Here is a 6,273-nt window from a genome sequence, read left to right on the forward strand (position 1 = left end):
TCCGGACCCCCCCCCCTGCTCGCGCAGAAAAAGCCACTAAGGGGGGTTAATTTCAACATTTTTCTTTGGGGGAGGGCCCCCAGACCCCCCCTTCGCGTGCTCCCAAGTTTGGGTTAGGGTTAGACCTTCCCCCTGGTACAAATCCTGTACACGCCCCTGGTATGTAGGTACATGCGTGGGTACTTGTGTGTGCGTGGGTGTGTGTAGGCAGGTGTGCACGAGTGCGTGCATCTGTTCGTGCGTGTAACTAAGTTAAACAGGTGTGTAATGTTGTTAAGGTGTTCGCTGTTGTTACGAATACGTTGTGTACATCAAGTTAGGGGGTGTGGGAGCCATGTTGTTTAGCAAAACACGGTGAAAGTTACGAGTATATGACTTCTTATTTTGCACCTAATGACTTGTTAGCGGATAGCTGTAGATCTAAATGCTGCTACAAGCCTGTTACTCAACCACTAGATGTAAATGTGTTTATTGGTAATTATATTCAGTTATTTATTCATCATTAAGAGCAGTAAAGTACTCGTACGTAGAGTAGAACTGTTTAGGGACCACAGACCTCGAGTGCTGTTAGCAAGACATGGTAGACCTATGAAACGTGGCAGTGCTAAGTGTTGTCGTGGTTAATGTCGGATTTCGTGTGGGGGTATTTTATGTTTTAAATCAAACGCTCGAATTTAAATGACTGCGTTGCTCTTCATTGTCTGTTGACAAGTCCTTCTGAACCTTCTCCGTCAAGGGCATTTGGTGGCTAGAACAGGGTAGAAATGGATCGGTACTGTAGTCTCACCCCGTGTCCTTGAAGGTATGTTTGAGATGACTGTGAAGACGGATAGAGAGAGAAATAGAGCTCGATTATTAAATAACCTTTCAAATATGAAAGTATGGCAGGATAGGTGGTTGCCTGATGGAGACACGATGCGAGACTTTGCACCTACTTGGATTATATCGGAGTTAGGTAAATGCCCTGGGAATGTTGTAAATTTTACTGCAGTGAGAACCAGCTTAATAGCAAGCAGAGGCAGGAGTTACTGAAAAGCAATGCTCGCGTAACCAACGGTTGTTTGTCGGTTGTTTGTGACCGTAATAAAATCATGTGCGAGACAAAGTTTATTATCCAAAACTTTACACATTCTTTGTAAGCCTGTAGGCATGACATCTCGGTGCAAGAGCGATGCAAAATCGCAAACGTGTCTCCAGCACTAGAATGGAAGGAGATGTTTTATTGATACCATATGTTTAACCGGTTCTTGTTATGTTATATCAAATGGATTTATATATTAAGTGCAATAGTGCAATACGCATGCAATCTGTAGCCTGCCATACGCACAAGTACAAGAGAGATGGCTTGTATAGGTTGCACGTGCCATTTCACGTGTTTTTTCATATGTTTATTGATATTCGGTACAACGAGTAAAGCCCGGCGCACATTGCCGAACATTTTGCTCAAAAACATTATCGTAGCAATGTTCCATGAAATTTTCGGCAATGTGCGGTGAAAAAAGTCGCCGAACATTTGTTCCGAACAATGTTTCTGAAGATCGGAAATGTTTGATATCTCGAACATTGTTCGTCGAATGTTCGTCAATGTGCGCTGAATGTCGAACAATTCTAGGAACATTTGTAAAGTAGTAACCAATAGCAGCACGATATGTGGTCACATGATTTTTGTGCCCAATCATGCGCCGATCACGTGACTCTTTAGAACACAGCTACTAGACGGCGCCAAGAGATTGTTCGCTGCAAAATGTTTGGCAATGTGCGCTCAGCAATTGTCCACCCGCACATTGCCAGACAAAAACATTTGTTCGGGAAAATGTTCGGCAATGTGCGCCAGGCTTTAAATTATGCATCTTAAAAAACAGTCAGTTAGACATGTCTGGGATTTGGTGTTAATTAACAGAACATATGTACCGTATACACCGTTTACATTCGTATATATGGTGAAGATACTGGGTGGTGATGCTTGTATGAAATGAAAACTGTACGTACGTACATATATGTTATATAGATATTATATAATTATTTAAGTTGAGCTCTATAGCCTGGGGAAAGCGGTGAAATGTCTGTTACACATTCTGCATACAGTAAACGTTGGACTTGTTGCAAAAAAAGTAATTGTGGTGTAGAACGTAGGTAGATTGGTCGATGCATATAATGCCTCAAAATCTCCTCATAATCAAAATTTTGAAATATTTAGCCGCTGAGCAAATGTGGTCAAATAACTTCATATCAGGCTGCCACAGCCATGTCTTGGCTTGATCGTCTCGTGGATCAGGCATGACTCTGAAGTGGTGGGTCTATTGGAGTCTATTGGAAACATGATTGTTTTTATCAAATATTGCTGTTGATGTTCTGTCGACTGCACAGTGATAGTGGTTGTGGTGGTGTAGTTGATTGCACGTGTTTGCTGTTGACTAAAACTTTTTGAGGGGGAAGGAACAATAACATGCATGCTCGTCAGCTAAGTCGCGAATGATGAGGTTGTAAGAACAACTACAAATGTTTAGTGTTAAAGTTGAAGAAGGCGATTGATTGTTTAGCAGCTATGTACTTGCTAGTCCAATTGGTGTAAAAACCCTGAACTGCAGATAACGTTAAAACAGATGTGCAGATGTAGTGATGTTTATGTAGGATAGGAAACGTTTCACCTATAAAGCACTGGTCGAAAGAGCAATACCTTTTTTACAAGGAATCAACAGGGCGACCAAATGCAAAGACCATAATGAACTCTTTTTAGAAATAACTACTGGGAGTATTGGTCAATATTTTGCATTTCAATTTTTAAAATATTTTGCATTCATATTATTCCCAGAACCCTATACGAATATAGTGACAAAAACATATAAACTATCACAGTTACTAACAAGTAAATACACTAAACAGTTTGTGTGCTCTTGATATTACCAATTTCAGGTGTGCAATATGGGCATTACATTTTCGTTTTTTAGAATTTGGGGGAATGTAGACAGCATAGATTCCTTCTTCCACGGACATTCCTTGTAACCTCACGGTGCGTACCATCCCTTCCCAGGATCTGAGAACAACATTGTGTACAATGTATATATTGTTCTCAGCCCAGCATCAGAACTCACTCATGCTCTCGCTCAATTCACCACTGCCACAAGTAGATTTCCGTTACAATTTGTAACGATTTTTTACTACAAGTTTTACAGCAGCCACGTTACTCCGTTTTACTCGTATCTTATGTGATAAGATTTGGACTAATAAAAGTTGCAAAGATATTAAAAATCCGACCGTTATTTCATGAAAAATTTGATAAAATTGTGATACGAAATTGTACGCGGATTGTGCGCCCAGTTATATCTTTCAAATCCTACGCTGTTTACGAATCTCCATTCGCCAGATTTCCCCGGAGCTCCGCCTACTTTAAAAATAGTGCTAGCATTGTGGCATAGTGGCAGTGGTATCCTGAGTGTACGAATGGGCACTGCATGCAGTTTGACGTGAACTATGTGATATCGTTCGACCGTTACTGTAAAGTTATGTATGCCAATCGTTGGTGAAATAAATGGAATATCGTTATGTGAAAAGTTAAGACAATGGTGATTTTTGCCTAACTATAGTATGCGTTTCGCTTGTGCTTTTTCCGTTGTGCTTCTCTCCTAGTTTTAAACGTGTTCTTAAAATACCTGTTTATATATATATATATGCATTACTTACCATACAATATAATTAACGCATTATTAATAACAATATACACATGCTTTCATGAAAATATATATTCTCTAATAAACTCCCAGCTAGGAGATAAACCTCAAAAGTCTATATACACCAACCGATCTTACGATACGTCCCCCTTCACGCACAGCTCTTGCAATGTGACCTACTCACTCACGCACGCACGCGCGCACACACACATATACTTCTACTTCTATACTGGACAGTCAGTCCGTAAGGAATAAACGTCCAGGGAGTGCGCGAAAACTCCTGGTGCACGTGAGAGATTTTCATGGAATATTTTTTAAATGTAGGCATTAATGTGTTCCAGAGAACGAGGCTTCTCTGGGCCAGGCACTCATTACTGAGTGCGACTAGCATACGGCAATAGACTGTTGCGAGCTGTTGTAGTTGCCCAGCCGTAGGTGCGTTTCACTTCCTCGAGGTGGCATAACAACGATGCTGCCTGACTCAATGTTTTGCCAGACGGACCCAGTGAATTGCTGTGCTGTTGGACTAGTGAGTAGTGACTCCGGTAGCAGATTCCAGCTTCTGATTGTTCTAGGAAAGAAGCTGAACCTGTACCCATCTGTCCGGGTTCTGATGTTGTTGTATGTAAGCCGGTGTGTGCCGCGGCATATGCTGGTGCTTTTGGTGAGGAAGGATGGAATGTCGACTGCTGCCTGTCCGTTGATTATTTTCCAGAATATGGCCTGTTGGTTGACAAACCTGCGTTCCTGCAAGGAGGGCCATTGTAGGTCTGCGAACATTTGTGTAACACTCTCAGTTTGCTGGTAATTTCCCGTTACGAAGCGCGCTGCTCGTCTCTGCTTTCTCCAGGGAGGAGATATCCTTCTGTGTGTGTGGATCCCAGACACTACCTGCATACTCGAGGCTTGGCCTCACGTATGCTTTGTATGCCATCTCTTTGACAGGTTTTGGGCATCTCACAAGGTTCCTGCGGATGAAATTTAGGGCCCGGGTTGCCTTTCCTTTCGACCGGCTGATGTGGGTAGACCAAGAGAGGTCATCAGTGAGCTCCACGCCGAGGTAGAGTTGATGTTCCTCCTTTTTGAGCTTGGTTCCCATTGTAAAGTGTGGTTTGCACAGTTATGCACAGGTGCATAGTTGAATACTATAGAAGGCTGGCGACGCGGTAATGGCAAGCACAGATGATGTTATTATATATTATATTATTGATAGACTCCTGATGTTATTTTGGAAAAAATGTGACGCTGAATACGACAGAGTATATTTAGTTAGGAAGATGTTGTTATGACATATATATAATAGGCATGTTAATACAGTAAATGAGTGAACAGTGTTTGTTATTGCTACATATCGATAGCATAGATATGCGTCGCATGACACGCGTGTGGAATCTGCGGTTTAGGATGCAGAGATGTTGTAAGCTGGAGCATGATGTTGAGTAAGCATATATCATATATATATATATATATATAGTATATATATATATATATATATATTATATCAATACATATATAAAGGCGGGTTGTTTTAAACAGATCTCGAGGAGAGGGGTATTACTGAGTAACCTGGGGTTTTGTTGTATTGTGATGAATCACAACATAACATCTGAAGCATAGTGGTCATTAGTGAATATTTCGTTGGGGATGGATCGCAGAGCATACGTAAACTCCTTGGGGATTCTTTTTCTTTTGCGAGTGATGGTTATAGTTATGGTATCACTTTTATTCCATTGTTATGTTATTTCGTATTTTTGTATTCAAAGTGTTGGTGTTTGGGGTATTGCAAGGGGTAGTGGTATTGTTCGTTGTTAGTTTGTTTTCTCGTATATTAAACAATGAACCGCCGTTTTAGGATCAATGGTGGTTGAGCTTGGCAAAGTCGGGCACGCATGTGGGATTTATATCAGAGTGGTTCATGGGATGATTTCAAAGGGCTGTGTAATTCGATGATCTGCTGGTATCTGTGTATCGATGTTGTTAATATAGTGGTCTCAATGGATTTTTGCTTCAAACTGAATTTTGTATATAAGTTGTATTGGTGTCGTGAAAGAGATATGGTGTAATTAGTATAGTAAGGGTGACAGCAATTTTGGGTAAGTTGGATTGTCTAATCGCCAGGTACTGAGAGACAGTGTATATATATAATATATGTTGTGTGGTGTGTGTGTGTGTGTGTGTGTGTGTGTGTTGGCGGTGCGTGTGCGTGCGTGCGTGCGTGCGTGCGTGCGTGCGTGTGTGTGTGTGTGTATGTAGGATGTAAGTGTGCATGGGTGTGAACGTAGGGTGGCTTAGGATTAGGGTTTGTTTTAGATTAGTGAGGACGCTAAAGTCGATGGCTTATAGAAGCCATTCGAACAGAGATTCTTGGAGGAAAGGAAGGTAAATATAACGTGTGGTTTGCAGATGGTAGAAATAGTAGTTGTGTTTAGAAATGTAGCGACGGTGGTTGCATAATGCGTTAGGCGGCGGCAGCGCGTCTGATGTACGTAGTATGGATGATGGAGATGCGAAACGGTTGAGAGGGAAGTGTTGTGCATGTGGGCAGCGGATGTGGTTGTCCGGGCGCGCACGACTTTCTTTGTTAGCTAGAAATGTATAAAAGAAA

This window comes from Priapulus caudatus, unplaced genomic scaffold (genome assembly GCF_000485595.1).
Source record: "Priapulus caudatus unplaced genomic scaffold, Priapulus_caudatus-5.0.1 Scaffold113, whole genome shotgun sequence".
Taxonomy (NCBI): Eukaryota; Metazoa; Priapulida; class Priapulimorpha; order Priapulimorphida; family Priapulidae; genus Priapulus; species Priapulus caudatus.